Raw genomic sequence first — 22922 nt, forward strand, 5'->3', positions numbered from 1 at the left:
GGGACAAGGAGAGCAAGTTGGTTCACACTCAATGGGAAGATTGAGTTACTTATCCTCAGAGGGAAATCAGGGTGCAACATCAGTTGATAATAGCCATGAGAGTTTTGGATTTCAATTGAGTGGGTCACTTGAATTTAGAATATGGGAGAAAAAGAGGTAAGAGAGAGAGAGAGAATAGTCACTAGCTAGGCAAGATAACAGTGTGAGGAAAGAGCTACAACAATTAACCTGGCCAGTCCATCAATTAACCCAGCCAGCTGTTGGATGTTAGAAAGGGAAATGTGAATACACAAAAGTTGTTGCTGTTGTTAATATCAAGGGGATTTGTCCATGATGCTAGAGCATTATTATGAGGTAAATCATAACAGACTTATGAATAGTCTTAGGCTACTTATCATGGAGGAGTGAAAACAATTAAAAGAGGCTTGAGCATCTTTTGGAAACAGATGTTTGAAAACAAATGATGTAGGTAAAGAAGCATTGGAAATAAAGTTGGTGAGACTGTAATCACAGATGTCTTGAAGTTTGGTTAACTTGATATGTAGAATCAGATGGGACAATAAAGCAATAGTTATTTAGCACATACGTTCGCTTACACATCCCCAAATGTCTCCCTTTTCAAAGAAGCTTTTCAAAAATCAGTCTAATTTATGGTTCCATTTCTTATCCAAATGATTCTCTCTTCTAAAGGATGTGGTGAAAACAAATTTAATAAGCTGCATGAGGAATTTAAGTTATGTCAGAAAGATAACCCAGATGGATAGTCCATGTGACTACTGTAGGACGTCTTGGTATTTTTATGTTCAAAGAAAATTTAAAATCACAAAATAATAATTTTTGTATTTGAAAAATGTATATTTTGAAAATAATATGAGTGGCCTTATTAATCTTTATATCTTTTCTTTGTGTCATAAAAGTTCTAATTCATCTTTTCCCTTAATTCATATTAAAATATTAAAGATCCCACACTTGGATTTAAGAGAACTAAGTGTTTCAGATTTATAAAAATATCTTTCTTTGCTATCATCCAAGTTAAATGTATTTCTTTGTTAAGACACCTTGTGGTAAGATTTAAACATTCTTTCTTAAGTATTAATGAGAAGTGATATGCCCACATGAGACCAACATGCTTCTAAGAATTTTTTAAATTTGGCATTAAGTAGGTTTTCAAAATCTGTCTTTGCTTTGGGACATAGAGGATGGGAGATGGACTGCTTTTGTAATGTGGGAAGAAAGGAAGGCAGAAATGAAGCGTAGACCTCTTAGGGTGTGTGGGCAGCTCTGGAGTAAGCTTGTCTGCATTCTTACTCAGGCTCTGTTCAAGGGCAGCCTTGAGCAACTCACCCAAACTTTCCTTGCCTCGGTTTCCTCATATACAAAGTGAGTGATAGTGGTTCCCACCTCACAGGGGTTTTGTAGGGTTCGGATAAGTGAATATATGTAAAGCTCATAGAGACTGCACATGGTGCAGCCTCATCTCTTATTAGCCTCGTCTTTTATATTCTTCTAAGAGGAGGCTATGCCTATTCTGATGTGGGGACTTTCCTTTGGATCACTTAATGTGATGCATGAAAAATCATTCACGTTTGTTGCCTGGATATATCAGGCAGTAGAGAAGGTAAGGGGGGTGGAACCCACTTCTGTCACTACAAACTCTGCTCTCCACCTTCCAAAGAGGCACACCATCCCACCATGTGGTTTTCTTCCTCTCTTCTTGACATTTTTCTTTGTTACTTTTGCTTCCTTTCCCTTCTCCTGCTACTTCAGAATCAACAGTTGGATCAAAGATAATGGCATTACTTGTGTGGGCTAGACCAAGGGTAAGTGTTAGTTCTCGTTAGAACAGGTGAGAGGGTTGCATATTTGAGATCTGGGGTAGTTATTTCCTTGGTTGGTTCTGTGGCCTTGTACACATTCATGGGCATGGTATTTGTGGACTCACTGTGATTATGCCAAAAGCAACACACAGCTTTGCTTTTCTCTTCAATGCGGAACAATCTAAGTGCTGTAGAGTGTGGAGAAGGTAAATAATACAAGATCACTTGTGTTGTTGCAAACATGTACAGTGTTAGCTGACACTTCATGGAGATCTGAGATGAATGCCATGAGGACTATGGCTCCAAGAATTGAAAGATGAAACATATTGTTGTAGGCCCAGAAGTCTTCATGAGACTTATCTTTGGGGACTTTTCTTTCTCATCATCTTGGAAGTAAATTTCAAACAAAACAAACAACCTTTTGACTACACTGTCTCCTTCTCATTTTTAAAATTTATTTTATAAAATTAACCCAAAGGAAGGAAAAAATATTTGTACAAATTTGGTCACTTTAACTTTTAAAAAATATTTTTTAATTGTGAACACACTAATTGTGGATCATTGGACAAAAGTTAACTGAGTTGAAATGTCAACTAAGTGAAATAAGATGTAGCCATTAAAAATGGTAACTATGAAAACACTTATGATATATTGTTAAGTACAATGAGGATTATAATAGTTTTAGAAAGAAGAGAAGAACGTCCTAATGTTACTCAATGTGGATTGTGGGATTATAGTGATGTTTAGTTTTTTCTGGTTTCCCTTAAGGCCATTGAAGTTCTTATAAATGTAGTTTTAAATAAAATTGAAGAGATCAAGTACTCAACTACAGTTATTACCACCAAGAAATTGTTTACAAATCCATCATGATCACCCAAATAGCAAGTAGTCTGTAATTTTTAAGAGGATACCATTCAGGATGCTGAGACCAGGGAAAATTTCTTTACTCTGTTGGATCGCAGATTGTTCATCTGTAAAATATTCTGTGGATGTTGGGATGATTAAATATGATGATGCATGTAAAGCAATTACCAGGGTACCTGGCGATCAGCAATCACGAAGGAAGATGTTAATTTAATGTGTTGGTATATTTTGACGTATTGAAATTAACTAAAAATGAAAACATTACTTCAAGGGATAGAAATTCAAATGAAAATTCCACAAAGCAAATACTAATTTATCATTATCATATAAGTCATTTATTTATTTTTGAATGGGAAAATAATAAGAGATAGGAAACATTTTCAGTAATGTACAAAATCCAGATGATGGATAGATTGTAAATAATAATAAATAGAACTATAATAAATATATAATAAATAGAACTATAATAAATAGAACTATAATAAATAGAACTCACAAGGACAGGAGGTCCATGAGTTTGAAAGGTCACTGCTGGACAAGTACAAATAAAGTATGGCCAGGGGTCAAGAGCCAGGCTGCCTGGGTTCAAGTCTCAGCTTTGCTGCATGAACTTGGACATCCTACTTAACTTCAATCTCTCCATCTATAAAGTGGGGTTAATAACAGTACCACTTCATATTGTTATGGTAAAAATTAAATGAATCAATACGTGCAAACAGCTGAGAGCAGCACTTGGTATATTAATAGTGCTATGTAATTTACCTAGAAAATGAAGCTTTATGAAGCTTTGTGCCCTGTATCTTCATTTCTCTAATGTTAGTCATCCATCTATTTTTGATTTGATGAGCAATACCACTTATGGTGTTAATAAAATAAAATACCAGTTTTGGAAAATGTAAGCCCTAATGCTTTTAAAGACAGTGAAAATCTTCAGATGTGTGTTCTTGAGGTGTAAATACTTATTGAATGAGTACAAGCAAATCATCTCACAGAGCAATTTAATACACAGTAACCAAATTACCTTATCCCTGATTTTATATATCTTATATAGAAACATCACTTCATTCTTAGGAAGTGAAACAGTCAGACCCCTGGACGAAAATTAAAACAGTTTGCCCAGTTATCAGGGTGTTAGCTGTTATGGAGGAGTATTAACAGTCAAATGACGTTATCAGAAGACCCACCATAGGTCTGCTTGTCACATCTTTAAAAGTCCTTATGAATGCAAGTTCAGACTTAGGACAAAGATACATTCATTTGTGATTACAGGTTTTATGAAAGTATTTCTCTTAGGATTGCAATAAATGCACAATTTCCCTTGGCATAAATCAGTTCCATTTATGAGTTTGTATATGTAAATATGTAAGAAAATATCTTAATACATTCAGACCCATCCCTTTATTATTATATTGAGAAATATTTATATGTAATATTTTAGTCATCACTATCACATAGTTTTTGTTGACCAGCCATTGAGCCATGGCATGAAGGTTTTCATTGCACCAGCACTGAAATCATTATTTTACTCCCTTCCTGCTGCCCCTCCTGTTTCCCTCTTCTGACGATCCCACTACCCACTCAATTACCCTGTTTGACAACCTGGGATCCACCTTCTCCTCCCTCTTCCTTATACTGTACCCACTTTCCATCCACTCAGTTGCCATATTCTCCAAAGTCTCTCTCCTGAATGTTCTTTATCTAAGAGCCCATCTCTTTTGTTATCCTTTTAGTTTAAGGCCTCATCGTCTTCACCTGTTCTATGACAGCACTTACCTACCTGTTTCCCTCTCTGTTCCTTCTGCTAGATTCCTTTGGAAGATGACCTTAAAGCAACTCTTATAAAATACAAATCTAATTACCTTACTAGACATTTCCCATATTGCTTTGCAAACACTTATTCTGCAGGATATTAATGATGTTACATTAGCAAAATTCTGCATTAAATTGTGTTAAACAGGATTCTTCATTGAAAAATTTATCAGCGCTTTGGGAATTTTATATAATATGGTTATCCAAGAGGGTGTTATAATACATAACCTTTCCTAAACTTTACTGACCGAAAACTTTTTAAGTTCTTTGAAAGAGTGCAAGGAGGATTGGTGTTCTGTGGAATGCACTTTGTGAAATACTATTTTATTTACTTCTTTGAACCCTCAAAATTCACATTAACCTATAAAATAAAGCACAAATTCTTTAACATGCTTTACAGGAGCCAGCCTCTCTGGTCAGCCCCTACTGCTGTCATCTTAACTCTATACACTGTGTCTGTTCCTGCACACACACTGTTTGTTCTGGTCCCATCAAACTATATCTAGGTCCCATGTCACGTATACTGTTGTGCCTTGCATGCACGGTTGTCTCTACCTGAAATGCTTTCCCTTACCTTGTCTACTTGGTGACTTCCTCTTCATCCTTGAAGATGGGGTACAAATAGCACCTCCTTTGTGAAACTTTCCCTGACCCACCCAAGCCATCAATCTCTTTCTCCTCTGTACCCCTAGTACTTATCTCCCTTGTAGTTCTCATCATATTTTATTAAAACTATTTGTATATAGTCCCCCTTCTGCCAGACGGGGTCCCTTAATGGTCAGTGTTCTTTAATCATGAGTCCCGGCACCTGGCACAGGTTGATGCTCCATAAGGAAAGGAATAGTGCTTCTGCAGAGGTGAGTGGACATCCTGTTGTCAGCGGACACAGCTGCACTGCAATTAAGTTGGGGATATAATGAAATCACAGATCAAGACTAGGTTCACTAATTAATACGTGGTAACTTCAGACGTTATCAGCAGAAAGAACATCTGAATTCCAACTCTGTTGCCCCCTAAAAAAGGTGTCCTCATATCAGATGGTGAGCATTTGTAACTTTGAAGGTTACTTCCTACCTTCTCTCTTTTCTGCTTTCATAGTCACTATACCTCTGAATAAAAGAGAAAAGGAACAGAATGTCCCTTCAGAGGGGCTGAAATGATTATTGAATATGTCACATCTCGGATCTTGGAAGGAGATCAAAGGAGAAACAATAAATAGGCTTTTTTTTCCCCCTCCTTTTGATTTAACCACTCACTCTTGGTTGGCTATAGATCATTCATTTTTTAAAACAAGGTAATTGTAGCAACAGCTGTCTATAAGAAGCAAACAGCAGAGTCGGCTTTATCCCAGGAGAAAAGATACTCAGAGAATGAATTTACTCAGAATAGTAACATCATAGAGGTTTTACAATTAAAAGGGGCATACAGAACCCATAATATTACACACAAGAAAATAGTGCTGGAACAGGGTAAAAGACTTTCTAAAGGTCACCAGAACCAGAAATTTACATTGTATAGTTTGCAAAGGTATGTTTTTACCCACGTTTAAAAACACAACTCGAATAAGACTAGAGAAATAAACCAGAGTAGATTTTAAGATCATTAGGCAACATAGTATTGTCAAGCTGTCGTCTCTTATATTTACCTTCAATTCATGTATAGCATATGTCTTTTAACTTATTTTTGGATTAACTGATGTTTCATGTTAGCAGGTTGTTTTAGCAGAGATACATGGAGAGGATGTCAAGGAACGATTTAGGAAGAGATGGGTGGTGTTTGCAGATACGGGCAGGATGGGTGGATGTTTGGCCAGCCAGTGGGTGTGATGGTGGATCACTGTCTTGTAAAAGTTTTGCAAGATGAATCTAAAGCATTCTTCTTTAATTTTCTTTTGTTTTTTTAGTACAAGAGACCCAGAATTATTGACTTACCAGTCAGCGTTTTCTTTCAAGTGAGGCTTTAAAAATGTAGTTAAAAACAAACAGAAAACCTTACCATTTATGGGAGCAGGATAGTTTAGACATGAGGCAATGGGAAGACTGACATGAACTGGGATGGTCACAGAAGTAGCTTCTGGTCGGTGGTGTCTGCTTAGTGTAGACCAGCAGTGGACTGGTAGTAGTGGTGGGGACTTTGATGCAATTCTTTTGTGGGCTAAGTTGGGCTGGCTAAGGAAAGGCTGCAGCTCCATGGCTACAGATGTCAGCTGACCCCAACACTGGGTGTGGCTGTGCTGGAATGAGGGCGGTCTGTGAAAGAGGTAGGAGCTTTCATGTGATATTAGGGAAACTTCAGCCAACCTTATCTGGATGAGAGATGAGGAGAGACAGGTCGTCGTCTCTCCTTGCCCTTTCCTCCTCTGCATGTTAGGGGCTGCATGAGATTTGATCTTACCATTGTCAAAAATCCAGAAACAAGTAAAAATGAAAACCAGATCAGTAGAACAGTATTTAGTAAGAGTTATTATGCACGTAGAAGCAGTTCATAACCTGGGAGTTCTCAAACCGAAAACTTATATGAAGCTCAGAGGCATGATGTACAGAATGGCTCATAAAGTGAAAATGAGGGAGTTGTTTAACTTTTAAAATGATTGGTTATTATGAATGATTGATCGTTATGACAGGGGTCTTCAGGAGAAAGGAGATTGGTTAAAAGTGATTATCTTGTACCATTTTAGGAAGATAACTTAAGTTTCTTTCATGATTATCAGAGGCATCTACAAGAAATAACCTAAGTTAAGTTTTGCTTATGTTCATAAAATAAACTAGATTTAGTTTTACTTACGTGGCTTAAATGGCTTTGTCTGGTCAGGGAATTTTCAAGTTTGGTCTCCATTCTGTGTTTTACTTTAACACCATATGCATATAAACCTTTTACATACTGTCTAAAGATACACAAGGCCAGAATGCTAAAGTGCTTTTGCACTCAACCTCTTAACAATATTGTTTCGGTAGATCATAAGATTTGGCTGAAATGAAAGCAGTTTCCAGCAGAATAAATTTGGGGTCTGCTGTTCTGTTTTAATGGTGTGGAGAGTCATTGAAATATTAACCTAAAGGCAGGTGTCTCCACCTGGGCACTGTTGACATTTGGGACCATGTAATGCTTTGTTGTAGTTGGCTGTCGTGTGCATTGCATGATGTTTAGCAACATTTCTGGCACGTGACAACCACGTGACAGTAGCATGCCCCTCCCAGTTGTGACAAACAAAAATGTCTCCAAATATTGGCAAATGTCCCCTGGGGGACTAAATTGCCCTGGGTGAGAATTACTGACACATTGTGTAGTTTCTCATTTACTATGAGGTAAACACTTGCCTTTGAGTCAGAAAAACTTTTCAAATAGTGCTGAAATCCCTTTTTCTTTATCTATCACACATGTGTTGAACATTTTACAATGAATCAGATGCTGAGGATGCAAAAATAAATAAGTAACTGCCCTCACAGACTTACATTTTAATAAGGAAGACAGATGGATGCAATAAGTTATTACTCTGTAGGGTCCGAGTATAATTCTGCAGAGGTGATTCCATGGTGCCATGGGAGCCAAAGGATGCAGAATTGAATTTGGAGTGAAGAACTCGGGGGAGCTGGGTAACAAAAGAGATCTCTGCATTATTTCAAAACTGTTTTTTCTCTGTTAGATCTACTCCCTGGGAGATAAGGCCCCTCCCTCCTAGCCCCAGGGATGCAGGAAAGTCACTAATTTTAGTTACTAAGCCTGCTCCCAATAAAAATTGCATAATTTTATGCTGAATGAAGTTGGTCCTGGTGAGTGACTTTCAGTCTGCATTGATGTGGGGAATCGTTGAGACAGATGGTTAATATCACACATTTTTACCATTTTCAGAAACATGAAGAAAGCAAAGTCAACATCAGGTGAACAGTGTCATAGCTTTAAAAAAAGATGAACAGAACTCAGAATGTCGCATAAATGCCCAAGAGAAACTATTTAATTACCCTAATATCCTGTATTCCCCTTGTCTGAAGAGCTGAGCAGCAGTTTTCTTTTGTTTTTTCTTTTTGAGGAAGATTAGCCCTGAGCTAACATCCGCCACCGATCCTTCTCTTTCTGCTGAGGAAGATTGGCCCTGAGCTAACGTCTGTGCCCATCTTCCTCTGTGTTATATGTGGGATGCTTGCCACAGCATGGCTTGATAAGCAGTGCGTAGGTCCACACTGGGATCTGAACTGGCGAATTCTGGGCCGCTGAAGCAGGGCACACAAACTTAATCACTGTGCCACCCAGCCAGCCCTGAGCAGCAGTTTTTGAGGAACCATGTATTGTACCTCAATTGGCCATAATTAGAAAGCTTAGAGGAATAAACAAACTCAAAATGAATTAGCTTGGATCTAAATTTTTCTTTGGGAAAGTGAAGATTCTAATTTTAAAAATTAAATTCTTGGTGTTAAATGAATTAATGTTATATTTCAATTTTTATTTCATTAAATAAATATTTATTTTAATGCTCCCAAGTATAAAGGACAGTATGCAGGATTAGAAAAAATGAAAAAGACTCTGTTTGCTCAAAAGCGTTTATCGTCTCTTGGGGAAGATGAGCACAAAATAACCAGGCTAATTCATCAGAAGATAAGATAGTGCTGTACTAGGGGAGTTCAGATGAGGAAGTGAAGAATTGTAACCGGCAAATGAGGCAAAATGAGCATCAATTCTTGCTCCTTCTGATTTCCTGAGCACAAGAATATATATCAAGAATATTTGCAGGTCAAAAAGGGGCATCCTCTAGTATTAATGAAGCTGGTAGAAAGCTGTGAGATGGCTTCAGTAGATTGTTCTCCAATTCATTTTTCTCTTTAAAAAAGCAGTAGAAAGAAACTTTCTTTAAAAATGTGAGAATACCCTCTTTTGTCCTCCTATTCTTCAAATCTTCCATTCAGCCAGCTGGCCATCCATCCATCTGCCAAACAGCAGTTGTACTGATCTTTTTAAAACAAATCAAATCATTTTACTCCTGTGACTAAATCCCTTCGACGGCTTCCCACTGCTCATAAACTAAAAGTCAGACTTTTGTCCGTGACTTACCTGCTGCTGCAATGAGCTGGCCCCTCCTCTCTCTCCAACCTCAGGTCATATCTCTGTCGCCATTGTTCATTGCACTCCAGCTATTCTGCCTTTCCCCCCATTTTAGGACCTTTGCAAATGCACCTGCAGTTCTGTTCCCTCTGCTCTTGGCTCCTGCCCTCCCCTCTGCTGGCTCCTTCTCATGTTTCACCTCACACCTGAAATGGCACTTCCCTAGAAAAAGTCCCTGTTACAAGCTTGGTTCACTTCCTTCTTTATACTTCAAAGCACTCCTTGAGAGTAGGAATTCTTGTCTGTTTTTTTCACTACTGTATCCCTGAACAAGGCATAAGAAATAGTGTATGCTCAAAACGTATATTTTGAATGAATAAGCAAATACATCTCTTCAATTGTTTATTATAAGCTTCTTAAGGGCAGGGTGTATGTCACCATTGTGTAACCAGTGCCTAGATCAGTGCCTAGTTCAAGGAAGATTGTCAAGAAATATGTTTTTGAAGATGGAAATGAATGAATTGATATTTATTTTAGGTAAAAATTAAAAAAAACAAAAGGAGAGCAATAATAACAAAAACCTGTGATCCTACCATTAGGCTGCCAACGGGTATAGGAGGGAAAAGTAAAAATATGGTGAGCTAAATTTAAAAAAATTATAGCTTCAAGGTTAAATACAATTGAAAATGTCTGACAAGTTTGAATTTATTATGGAAAAATTTCCCCCAAATCAGTTATTAAACCAGATGTAATGATTTTAAACAGAGTCCCCACCCGCATAGAATTGTGGCTGATATTCCGTTATTAATGTTCCTTATGAATCTCTCATTCTTCTAAGTGGCATAATAAAGGTTGTTAATGGAGTTTACTCCCTTAATGGCAATGGTGAGTTATCAAGCCTTACATTACGGACCCCGTGAAAGACCAATATTCACATTGTATAGTTTTATCGTTCTAAAATGATTCTCAACATTGGCCACCAGATGGCAATACCTGGGAAAACCATTCCCCACTTCAAGAAGAATTCTTTCTTCAGCCACTTGATGGCATCTCTCCATTGTTTTCAAGAACTCTTGACATACTCATCTTGATTCCTTTTGCATCCCTTTCTCCAGTGCTTTCCTTCTACGGTTCATCCCTGTCACATAGACAGACTCCCACCTGCAATAGCAGTGCTGTGGAAGGTTTCCTAAAGAGAGGCCTTTAGGACATTTCTTTGAAGGATATGCATGGTGAAAATGTTTTATTCTAGCTGTTTAAACTGTTCTTTAGAAGAATTTTTGTCTTCTATTTTAAAGGAAATGGAAAGCTACATAAGATTCTTTAAAATTTATGAGAAAATTATTTATATATATATATAGGACAAATGTATGTAAGTGTGTGATGGTTTTGCTTAAAGGTCTTATGGCTAGCTTACACAGTAGCATCATATTGTTGAACTATGATATTATGATTTCACAGAGGGAGGTTCAAGGTATACTCATTATAGTAAAATAGACAATATTTACACCTTTTTTGCTTATTAAAAATTCTTCTAATTTTTTTAATATTTAGGGTAAAATGTACAATCACATCAAAACTCCGATATCATTTAGACTTTGGTTTTATGCTATTTACAGGCAAATGAACGTTTTAAAATATATTTTTTTCTTAAGGACTGGTAATTTTTCCTCAAAGTTTGGAGATTTTCTCATTAACTGATTTGGTTTGGCTTTAAAATAGAATTTTTTTTTGACATTTTATAAAATGAAGCTTTGGGGCATCATACTTTCAAAGATTACTCTTTCAGAGCATTTTTAAAGATGCTCTGGATGAGTTTTGCTATTAACAGTTTACAAATGAAATGAGGGAGGTTTGCCAGTGCTGTTTTTAAGTCAGAGAGTATATTCCACATAAAACATTGTTTCCATTGCCTACTGTTTAAAAACAAATCATAGATATCTTAAAACTCATTACAGATGACCTGCTTTGAAATAAATCTGTTTTCATAATCTTCCTTCATGAAGATTTTTATCTGTATATCCTCAAATGGCTTTTCTTTGTACCTTGTATTGGAAGACTGTCTCCTGGGGCCGGCCCGGTGGCGCAGCGGTTTAGTTCGCATGTTCCGCTTCTCAGCGGCCCAGGGCTCACCGGTTCGGATCCCTGGTGTGGACATGACACCACTTGGCAAAAGCCATGCTGTGGTAGGTATCCCACGTATAAAGTAGAGGAGGATGGGCATGGATGTTAGCTCAGGGCCAGTCTTCCTCAGCAAAAAGAGGAGGATTGGCAGTAGTTAGCTCAGGGCTAATCTTCCTCAAAACAAAAAAAAAAAAAAGGAAGACTGTCTTCTGTCCACAATACACAGACCTTATATTTATGACCTTGAGAGCTCTTCCAAAATGTTAGAGTTCAGGGAAGTTGACAACCATAGGGGCCTATGTAAGTGTATAAAAATAATTGGACATGCGTTATGACGTTGACACCAGGGCTCTGCTAAATGTGCCTTGACTGAATGGGAGGGTCAATCAGACAATGAGAAAAATTGGTAATTAGCTGGGGAATTAGGGACTTATCTCTCTTATTTGCCGCTTTTGTCATTTAAGATGGGATTTGCTCCACGTAACAAAAACCAAACAAACAAAAACTCAACTAAAGTAAAATATGAGAAAAATGTGTTCTCTCCTATAGAAGGACTGAGTTGTGAGGGTTCCAGGATTGGTTAATATGAAGTCTGATGGATATCCTTTCTGTCTTCCCCTTCTGTCATCACCAGCCTCTTAGCTTCATCTTCTGGCTTGTCCCCTCATGGTCACTGATGATTGTGTATTTCCAGGAGTCATATTCAAACACTAGAATGTCCAGAGAAAGAAGACACCATCTATCCAAACCCAGAGGTTCTGCAGCAACTCCCTCAGGTCTCATTTGCCAGAATTGGTTCTATACTCTTTTCTAAAACAATCCATGCAAAGCAATTTGATTTCCGTGATTACTTAGACTGTTTAGTTTACCACTGAGTCACATAATTGAAGGGAGAATTTCCCAAAGAAAAACACCCAAGAAGGGTGAAGGGGCTTTGGGTAGACAAACAATAATTTCTGCATGCTCTCAATTTCTGTGCTCTCAATTGTTAGAAATGTGAGAGAGCTTGAACAGATTCAGTAATCAGCTAACAATGAGAGTTTGCTTAAAATCTCTGTCGTTTTAATGTTTTAAATCATGGACCCTTTGGGAATGATGGTCCATCAGCCTTTGAGACTGTGCTGTCAGCTTGGGAAAAGCTGGTCTCCTTTTTTGTTCCCTCAAACATTTCGCTATTGCTCCTCCTTTGAAAGCTTCACTCTAGCTAGTGAAATAGAGCGTTTGTTACAAAATAAAGATTTGGGGTTCTGGGACTCCTTGTTTTAAACCTTAGTTCATAATTGTTGGCTCTTGTATTTCTGCCAGGAATGGTAATTCTAGGCCGTCATTAATGACTAGGCAGAAGAAAGGAGTCTATTCTGGTATTCCACTAGCCCATTTTCCACAGCGCTGTTCCTTCCCTTTGAGCTGATTACCTTGTATCACTGAGAAAATAAAGGTCAGCTCATATGAATCCCATCCGCTGATCGTCCCTTTGTCATCTCTGAGTCTCTCCTTCTTCCTTCCCATTTTTGAGTATGGAATACTCTCCCCCCTTCCAATGCTATTTCCTCCACCAGTGTTTTGATTTCTTTCTCTCTTGACTCCTTGAGCCTTGTCATCTCAGTTTTTCTCCAGGCCACCTGTGCTTAGACACTTTGGATTTATTTTTGACCCTTCCCTTGACCCCCACATTCAATGACTTGCCGATTTCTACTGATTCTTCCCCTCAGGTATTGGTCTTATCCCGCCCTGTGGCCACTGTTATCTCTTGCTGAAGTAATTTTAGGTTCTTGGAGCTCATAGACTGTGTTCTTGAATCTAGTTGTGCAATAGTCTGGCATTTGAAATAGAGTTTCTGTTTTGCTATCTTTTAGCTTTATTAAGTATATTTAGAGGTAACCTTTTGGTAATCTGTATTTGCTTTGCAGTACACTAGAATTACAGAGTGCACAGAAAACCTGAAGAGGCTAAAGTGGTACTAACTACCAAGCACAGAGAGAGCATTAATTAAAGTGTCTTACAACTAAATCTTCCTGATATTAGGCTAGATAAGTTAGAACTGTGTGAATTTACAGAGGCCAATTTTGAGGTGGGGGATAAATCCCATTATTATTCACACCCTGAAAGTAGCTTGATAAAATTGTAGGCGAAAGTCAGTTAATTTTGTGAAACTAGTTATTTGTATAAATGTCTATTAAATAGGGCCAATTACATTCTGGGTGCCCTTCGTTAAACCCATTGTTTACCTTTCTTTTCTTTTTTTTTAGTTAAAATCTCAATTAATCCTTCTTATATTGTGACTAAAACTGAAGGGCTTGGTGAAACATCTCGTTTTCCAGAAGCATGTACTGAAAAGTCTGAAGGGGCAGCACCTTTAAGTAATTTCGTTTAGTTTATTTGCAGTGCTCTGTTGACTGCTCTACTCTTGTGTTCATTGATTTTATCCATTCACAAATCCAAAATATGATCAGTCTTGTTTGTGCACTCGACAAACATTTCTAATTGTTTTCTAAAATATAAATACTTTGAAAATTTTGAAAAAATCTACAAACTCTGGAGAAGAACAATAAAACATTCTTGTAAAACCATTATAGTGTTAGAACTTTCATTGAATTATTTTTCCACCTATCAGTGGATCAAGTAAAGGGTCCATTAGGCAAGCAAATAAAGATCCAAATTATCCAGCAATCCATTTCCTAAACCCTCATACAAGTCTCATTAGATAATTTTAAAAGATTTAAAACATTGTTTAAAATTTCAGCGATACTCCAATCTCTTCTTTCTCAACTGCTGATCTTGGATTCTGCTTCACTGAGAAAATACAAGCCGTTCTTTGTTAACTTCAACACATACCCTTACCGCTTCTTCTCTTCGGTAAATTTCGCTTCCATTCCTCCCCTCTCTGGGGCAGTTGAGCCCTCCTCTTTTCCACTATAAATGCCAAACCTTGTGATATTGATAACATCTGTTTCTGTCCCCTGAGCCTTTAGCCACTATTGTTCTAGTTGCCCAGGCTAGACACTTGCAAATCATCGTCAGCCTCTTCCAGAAGCCCATTATCAAGTGATTACTCATTCCTGTTCATTCAACTTCTTCATAATTCTTCTCTCCAATTCTTCATATTTCCATCACTACTGATCTATTTAAAGCCTACCTCACCTGTATGTCTTTCTCACTACTAATTTATCCTCCTTATGAATTCTTTCAGCTATGCTCTTAAGACAACTGGAATTATGTTACTCCGTGCCTCAAAAACATTCATTCAGTGCCTCCCTGTGGTCCCAGTTGCCTTCACATTTCATTCATATTCTTTCTTAGTCTGACACAAAACAATCATTCCAAATTCTTCTCCCAGAGGATTCTTCAATCTACCCACTTAGGACTTGCCGATGCTGTACCAGGAACTATAATTGTCCTGCCCCCGCTCATGTTTTTCTGTCAACCCAGAATGTCCTCCCCAACAACCTGAACTATTAAAGTTCTACTTACCTTTCAAGATCCACTTTAATCCTGTCTGGATTCACATAAACTCCTTCTCCTGATCTTTTAGTCAGAATGAACCAAACATTCCCTGTACTCCTAACCTAAATTCCTTATAGTGCCATCAAATCACTTCACTTATCCTGTTTTTATTGTATTCAGTGCTTCATTTGTATTTCCCCCATTGGATGACACACCTTTTGAAGATGGTGACTGTATTGTATTTACAGTCTTGTGCTACATAATGACGTTTTGGTCAAGCACAGACCACATATACGTAGTGGCCCCATAAAATTAGTACCCTATAGCCTAGGTGTATAGTAGGCTATACCATCTAGGTTTGTGTAACTACTGTGGGGGAGGAAGAAATTTTCTTCTATCCTTCTAGGTTCTTCTGCCTGGTCTATGAATTAAATTGACATGAGACAGGTTAACAGGAGAAAAACAGGTTTAAAAACATGTGCATGGGGGAGAAACCCAGGAAAACTGAATAACTCACCCAAATGGCCAAAGCCCTCACCTTAAATACCGTCGTCAGCTAAAGGCAAAAGAAGATGTGGGGGTGGGGAGAGTCAGGGACTTCAAAGGGAAGGAAGGCAGTCCACAGGTAGGTGAAAAGGAGCAAACTTTCTGCAAACAAGTGTTTGGCCACACAGAAACAGAAGAACACAGAGGGGAGCCCAACGAACAGGCTTTTCTAGGTTCCTCCCTGCCTACCACCTGGCTCATGTTATGCTAAGGTGATAGCTCACTTCCTGAAACCATTTTTTTAATCTGGGAGGTAATAAAAACTTTGTCTTTTGTTGCTTAAAAATTATCTGCCTAAAAATATCCTCACATAAAGGGACAAACTTTGAGGTGGCAAGTTTTGTTCCCTTTCAGTATGCTCTTTGATGTTTGCACAGTGATGAAATCACCTAGTGCATTTCTCAGAACACATCCCCATTAAGTGACATGTGACTGTACCTTTGTAGCCATTCCCACTTCCTTGCCCCAAGCACTTAGCAAAGTGCTTTACACACAGCAGGAATTCAGTAACACTTGCTGGAGTGAAGTTACTGGCTCTTTCAATAGTCTGGCTTATGTTTTTTGTTTTTGTTTTTTTTTTTTTATTAAGGTTATGAAAGTTAACATCCTTGTGAAATTATAGTTGTACATCATTATTAGCCATGTTGTAGGTACACCACTTCACCCCTAGTGCCCTCCCCCCACCCCCCTTTCCCCTGGCAGCCACCGATCAGTTCTCTTTGTCCATGTGTTAACTACCACCTATGAGTGGAGTCATACAGAGTTTGTCTTTCTCTGTCTGGCTTATTTCACTCAACATAATACCCTCAAGGTCTATCCATGTTGTTGTGAATGGGACGACTTTGTCCTTTTTTATGGCTGAGTAGTATTCCGTTGTATATATATACCACATCTTCTTTATCCAATCATCAGTTGCTGGGCACTTACGTTGGTTCCATGACTTGGCTATTGTGAATGCTGCGATGAACATAGGGGTGCATGGAACTTTTGGAATTGCTGATTTCAGGTTCTTAGGGTAGATACTCAGTAATGGGATGGCTGGGTCATAAGGTATTTCTGTTCTTAACTTTTTGAGGAATCTCCATACTGTTTTCCATAGTGGCTGCACCAGTTTGCATTCCCACCAACAGTGTATGAGGGTTCCTTTTTCTCCACAGCCTCTCCAACATTTGTCACTCTTGGTTTTGGATATTTTTGCCATTCTAACAGGTGTAAGGTGATATCTTAGTGTAGTTTTGATTTGCATTTCCCTGATGATTAGTGATGATGAGCATCTTTTCATGTGTCTATTGGCCGTCCATATATCTTCTTTGGAGAAATGTCTGTTCATGTCTCCTGCCCATTTTGTAATTGGGTTGTTTGATTTTTTATTGTTGAGCTGCATGAGTTCTTTGTATATTATGGAGATTAACCCTTTGTCGGATAAATAACTTGTGAATATTTTTTCCCAATTAGTGGGCTGTTTTTTTTGTTTCAATCCTGTTTTCCCTTGCCTTGAAGAAGCTCTTTAGTTTGATGAAGTCCCATTTGTTTATTCTTTCTATTGTTTCCCTCATGTGAGGGGTTATGGTGTCTGAAAAGATTCTTTTGAAGCTTATGTCAAAGAGTGCACTGCCAATATTGTCTTCTAGAAGACTTATTGTTTCAGGCCTAATCTTTAGGTCTTTGATCCATTTTGAGTTTATTTTAGTAAATGGTGAAAAAGAATGGTTGATTTTCATTCTTTTACATGTGGCTGTCCAGTTTTCCCAGCACCATTTGTTGAAGAGACTTTCTTTCCTCCATTGTAGGCCCTCAGCTCCTTTGTCAAAGATTAGCTGTCCATAGATGTGTGGTTTTATTTCTGGGCTTTCAATTCTGTTCCACTGATCTGTGCACCTGTTTTTGTACCAGTACCATGCTGTTTTGATTACTGTAGCTTTGTAGTATGTTTTGAAGTCAGGGATTGTGATGCCTCCAGCTTTGTTCTCCTTTCTCAGGATTGCTTTGGCAATTCGGGGTCTTTTGGTGCCCCATATGAATTTTAGGATTCTTTGTTCAATTTCTGTAAAGAATGACATTGGAATTCTGATTGGGATAACATTGAATCTGTAGATTGCTTTAGGTAGTATGGACATTTTAACTATGTGTATTCTTCCAATCTATGTGCATGGAATGTCTTTCCATCTCTTTATGTCATTGTCGATTTCTTTCAAGAAGGTCTTGTAGTTTTCATTGTATAGATCTTTCACTTCCTTGGTTAAATTTATCCCAAGGTGTTTTATTCTTTTTGTTGGGATCATGAATGGGATTGAGTTCTTGAGATCTTTTTCTGTTAGTTCATTTTTAGCATATAGAAATGCTACTGATTTATGTATGTTGATTTTATACCCTGCAACTTTGCTTAGTTGTTGATTGTTTCTAATAGTTTTTCTATGGATTCTTTGGGGTTTTCTATATATAAGATCATGTCGTCTGCAAACAGTGAGAGTTTTACTTCTTCGTTGCCTATTTGGATTCCTTTTATTTCTTTTTCCTGGCGAATTGCTCTGGCCAAAACCTCCAGTACTATGTTGAATAAGAGTGGTGAAAGTGGGCACCCTTGTCTTGTTTCTGTTCTGAGAGGGATGGGTTTCAGTTTTTGTCCGTTGAGTATGATGTTGGCTGTGGGTTTGTCATATATGGCCTTTATTATGTTGAGGTACTTTCCTTCTATACCTATTTTATTGAGGGTTTTTATCATAAATGGATGTTGGATCTTGTCGAATGCTTTCTCTGCATCTATTGAGATGATCATGTGGTTTTTGTTTCTCATTTTGTTAATGTAGTGAATCACGTTGATTGACTTGTGGATGTTGAACCATCCCTGTGTCCCTGGTATAAAACCCACTTGATCATGGTGTACAATCTTTTTGATATATTGCTGTATTCAGTTTGCCAAAATTTTGTTGAGGATTTTTGCATCTATGTTCATCAGTGATATTGGCCTGTAGTTTTCCTTCTTTGTGTTGTCCTTGCCAGGTTTGGGGATCAGGGTGATGTTGGCTTCATAGAATGTATTAGGGAATGCTCCATCTTCCTCTATTTTCTGGAACAGTTTGAGAAAGATAGGTATTAAATCTTCTTTGAATGTTTGGTAGAATTCTCCAAAGAAGCCATCTGGTCCTGGACTCTTATTTTTGGGGAGGTTTTTGATTACTGTTTCTATTTCTTTACTTGTGATTGGTCTATTCAGATTCTCTATTTCTTCCTGATTCAGTTTGGGTAGGTTGTATGAGTCTAGGAATTTATCCATTTCTTCTAGGTTGTTCAATTTGTTGGCATATAGTTTTTCATAGTATTCTCTTATGATCCTTTGTATTTCTTTGGTATCTGTTGTGATTTCTCCTCTCTCGTTTCTAATTTTATTTATTTGAGACTTCTCTCTGTTTTTTTTTTAGTGAGTCTGGCTAAGGGTTTGTTGATTTTGTTAATTTTTTCGAAGAACCAACTCTTTGTTTCATTGATCCTTTCTGCTGTCTTTTTTGTTTCAATATCATTTATTTCTGCTCTAATTTTTATTATTTCCCTCCTTCTACGGACTTTGGGCTTCATTTGTTCTTCTTTTTCTAATTCCGTTAGGTGTTGTTTGAGGTTCTTTATGTAAAATTTTTCTTGCTTATTGAGGTGAGCCTGTATTGCAATGAATTTCCCTCTTAGGACTGCCTTTGCTGCATCCCAAATCATTTGGTATGGTGTGTTTTCATTTTCATTTGTCTCCAGATAATGTTTGATTTCTTCTTTAATTTCTTCAATAATATATTGTTTGTTCAGTAGCATGTTGTTTGGTTTCCACATTTTTGGCCCTTTCCCAGCTTTATTCTTGTAGTTGATTTCTAGTTTCATAGCATTATGATCAGAAAAGATGCTTGGTATTTTTTCAACCCTCTTGAACTTATTGATGCTTGCTTTGTTTCCCAAGATATGGTCTATCCTTGAGAATGTTCCATGTGCACTTGAAAAGAATGTGTAACCTGCTGTTTTTGGATGAAGTATCCTATATATATCTATTAGGTCCATCTGATCTAATTTTTCATTTAATTATATAATTTCCTTGTTGATTGTCTGTCTGGTTGATCTGTCCATTGGTGTTAATGGGGTGTTGAGCTCCCCTACTATTATTGTATTGCTGTTGATGTCTCCTTTTAGTTTTCTTAATAGTTTCTTTACGAATTTTGGTGCTCCTGTGTTAGATGTGTATATATTTATAAGTGTTATGCCATCTTGGTGGATTGTCCCTTTTATCATTATATACTGCCCCTCTTTGTCTTTCTTTATCTGTTTTGCTTTGAAGTCTTTGTCTGATATAAGTATGGTAACACCTGCTTTCTTTTGTTCATTATTAGCTTGGAGTATTGTCTTCCATCCCCTCACTTTGAGTCTGTATTTGTATTTGGGGCTGAGGTGTGTTTCCTGGAGGCAGCATATTGTTGGATCTTGTTCTTTGATCCATCCTGCCACTCTGTGCCTTTTGATTGGAGAGTTCAGTCCATTCACATTTAGAGTGATTATTGAAACTTGGGGGCCTACTGTTGCCATTTTATCACTTGTTTTCCAGTTCTTTTGCATTTTGTCCTGATGGAGAGCTGTTACTTTGTGTTACTGTCCTTCTGCTTATTTCCTTTGTTCTGGATTTTGTAACCCCTTTCCTTTTCTTGATTTTTCAGGAATGAGGTTCTTCCTGAGCATTTCTTAAAGAGGAGGTTTTGTGGCAATGAACTCCCTTAACTTTTGTTTATCTGGGAAAGTTTTTATTTCTCCATCATATTTGAAGGATATTTTCGCTGGGTAGAGTATTCTTGGCTGCAGGTTTTTGTCCTTCAGAGTTTTGAGTATTTCATTCCAATCTCTTCTAGCCTGTAAGGTCTCTCCTGAGAAATCTGCTGATAGCCTTATGGGGTTTCCTTTGTAAGTTATTTTCTTCTGCCTCGCTGCCCTTAGTATTTTCTCTTTATCGTTGACTTTTGTTAGTTTCACTACTGTATGCCTTGGGGTTGGTCTTCTTGCGTTAATAAAGTTTGGAGATCTATAGGCTTCTGTCACATGAAGTTCCATCTCTCTTTCCAAGTTTGGACAGTTCTCAGCTATTATTTCTTTGAACAGACCTTCTGCCCTCTTCTCCTTCTCTTCTCCCTCTGGTATACCTATAATCCTTATGTTGCATCTCCTAATCGAGTCAGATAATTCTCAGAGAGTTTCTTCATTTCTTTTCCATCTTAGTTCTCTCTCCTCCTCTGTCTGCAGCATTTCTATATTCCTATCCTCCAAATTGCTAATTCTGTCCTCTATATTATCGACCCTACTGTTCAGAGCATCCAGATTTTTCTTAATCTCCTCCATTGTGTTCTTCATCTCCAGTATTTCTAATTGGTTCTTCTTTATAGTGTCAAGCTCTTTTGTGACATAGCTCCTGAACTCATTGAGTTGTCTATCTGAATTCTCTTTAACTCTTTGAGTTTTTTAATAATGGCAGTTTTGAAATCATCATCATTTAGGTTGTAGATTTCATTGTCTTTGGGATTGTTTTCTGGGTGCTTATCATTTTCCTTCTGTTCTGGAGATTTAATATATTTTTTCATACTGCTTGATGGCGTGTATTTGTGCTTCCGCATAGGGATAGGGTGTAGTCGCTGCTTCCACTTGTTGCGACTGGTCTTGGCGGGGCGGTGGGGGGGGAGTGTAGCTGTTTAGACTGCACCAACCAGGAACCCTGTCAGCTGTTACTGACTGGACCTGGACCCCTCCTCATAGTCACAGTGGTCCTGTGGGTTCCCTTGTCGGTTGTGGGTGCAATCGCAAGGGGGCAGCAGGCTGCTGGTGCCTACTGTTGCAACCCACTTAGACGCACTCCCTCCTTGTGGTCTGCAGCAATGTTGTGGGCTTTCCCAGCAGCCAGGAGCAGGATCACCTATAATTGCCGTTTTGTCCCTGACAGAGCCCACAAGTTCACACTTGTCCACTATAGGTCCCAGCAGTGCTATGGGTATCTTCTGCAGTCTGTCGTTAGCTCACCTAGCTGTGCTACTTTTGCCCCAGGGCCTTCCCGCCTTGCAATTGCCAGTCAGCACCTCTCCACTAGTGCTGTGTAGAGGCTTTCACTGAGGCTGCTGTGGAACCTGGAGTTCCCCCCTGGGCTACGTAGCCGTTTCACCGGAGCTCCACTCTGCCCCACTCCACTCTCACGGGATCTCTGGGAGCCCTTTGCCTCGTCTGGGACACAGCCAGAGTCCGTGGGCCTGGCTGTGGCTTATAAGCTGCTGCCTTGTGGAGAATTCTGCTCTAGGGAGCTTCCTGGTGTTCCGACTGCTGGGTGGGGCCTCCCTGCCAATGGTGAGCAGAGGCCCTCCCTGCTGGGGGCATGCGGGACCCTGGAGCATCCCCGCGGGCCGCAGAGCTGGGTGTTGGAGCTCCACCCAGTCCCCAAGCATGTCCACAGGAAATCTCGGCACCCCCTGCACCGACCCATGCTCCAGAGACTGTGGGCCAAGCAGCAGCTGGTGGTCTGGTGCAGTGCCAGGGAATCTGCCCACCGGGAGCTTCCCTTTGTCCTGGATTCTGGGCATGGCCTCCCTGCTAATGGTGAGCAGAGGCTTTCCCAGCCAGGGAGGTGTGGGACCCTGGAGCCTCCCCCCGGGCCACAGAGCCGGGCACTGGAGCTCCAACTGTGTCCCCAAGCACGTCTACGGGAAGTCTGGGCGCCCCCTGCACCGACCTGTGCACCAGAGACTGTGGGCCCAGCAGCAGCTTGCGGTCTGGTGCCGTACTGGGGAATCCACCCGCCAGGAGCTTCCCTTTGTTCTGGATTCTGGGCAGGGCCTCCTGCTAATGGTGAGTGGAGGCCTTCCCTGCTGGTGGATGCGGGACCCTGGGGATTCCCCCGGGCTTAGATGTAATCGCGAGGGGCTTGAGTAGGGCTGTTGTCACCTGTTTCCACAGTCGCTCCACTGGTGAGTGCACACTCCCGCCCTTGGTGTGTGGCGATGCTATGGGGGAGTCTGCTGGAAGAGAGCCTCCTGCAGGAACTAGGCTGTCCGGGGGTCGGGGGTCGGGGTCAGGCTCAGAGAGTTTTCACCTATTTCCACCTCCTCCCGGGGGGAAGTCCGTCCACCTTCCAATGTATAGTAGTACGAGACTCTTAGGTGTCTTGAGATGCTATCTGGATATCCTTTGTTAATCGGTGAATGTCCAATTAGTTGTAGATTCGACGGGGGAGAGACAAAGAAGACCACTCACTCCGCCGTCTTGGTCCTGCCTATTAGCACACTC

At 39.2% G+C, this 22922-nt stretch overlaps 1 long non-coding RNA gene across 1 annotated transcript; it reads right to left on the minus strand.

Moving 5' to 3' along the window:
* Window positions 1-3124: 3124 nt before the first annotated feature.
* On the minus strand, window positions 3125-9740 carry LOC138920312 (uncharacterized). The gene is made up of 3 exons (XR_011431231.1): window positions 9534-9740; window positions 7943-8079; window positions 3125-5384 (listed from the first exon to the last, which is right to left on the minus strand). It is a non-coding gene; the product is annotated as an uncharacterized lncRNA (long non-coding RNA).
* Window positions 9741-22922: the final 13182 nt, after the last annotated feature.

The sequence above is a fragment of the Equus caballus genome, chromosome 23 (assembly GCF_041296265.1).
Source record: "Equus caballus isolate H_3958 breed thoroughbred chromosome 23, TB-T2T, whole genome shotgun sequence".
NCBI classification, from domain to species: domain Eukaryota; kingdom Metazoa; phylum Chordata; class Mammalia; order Perissodactyla; family Equidae; genus Equus; species Equus caballus.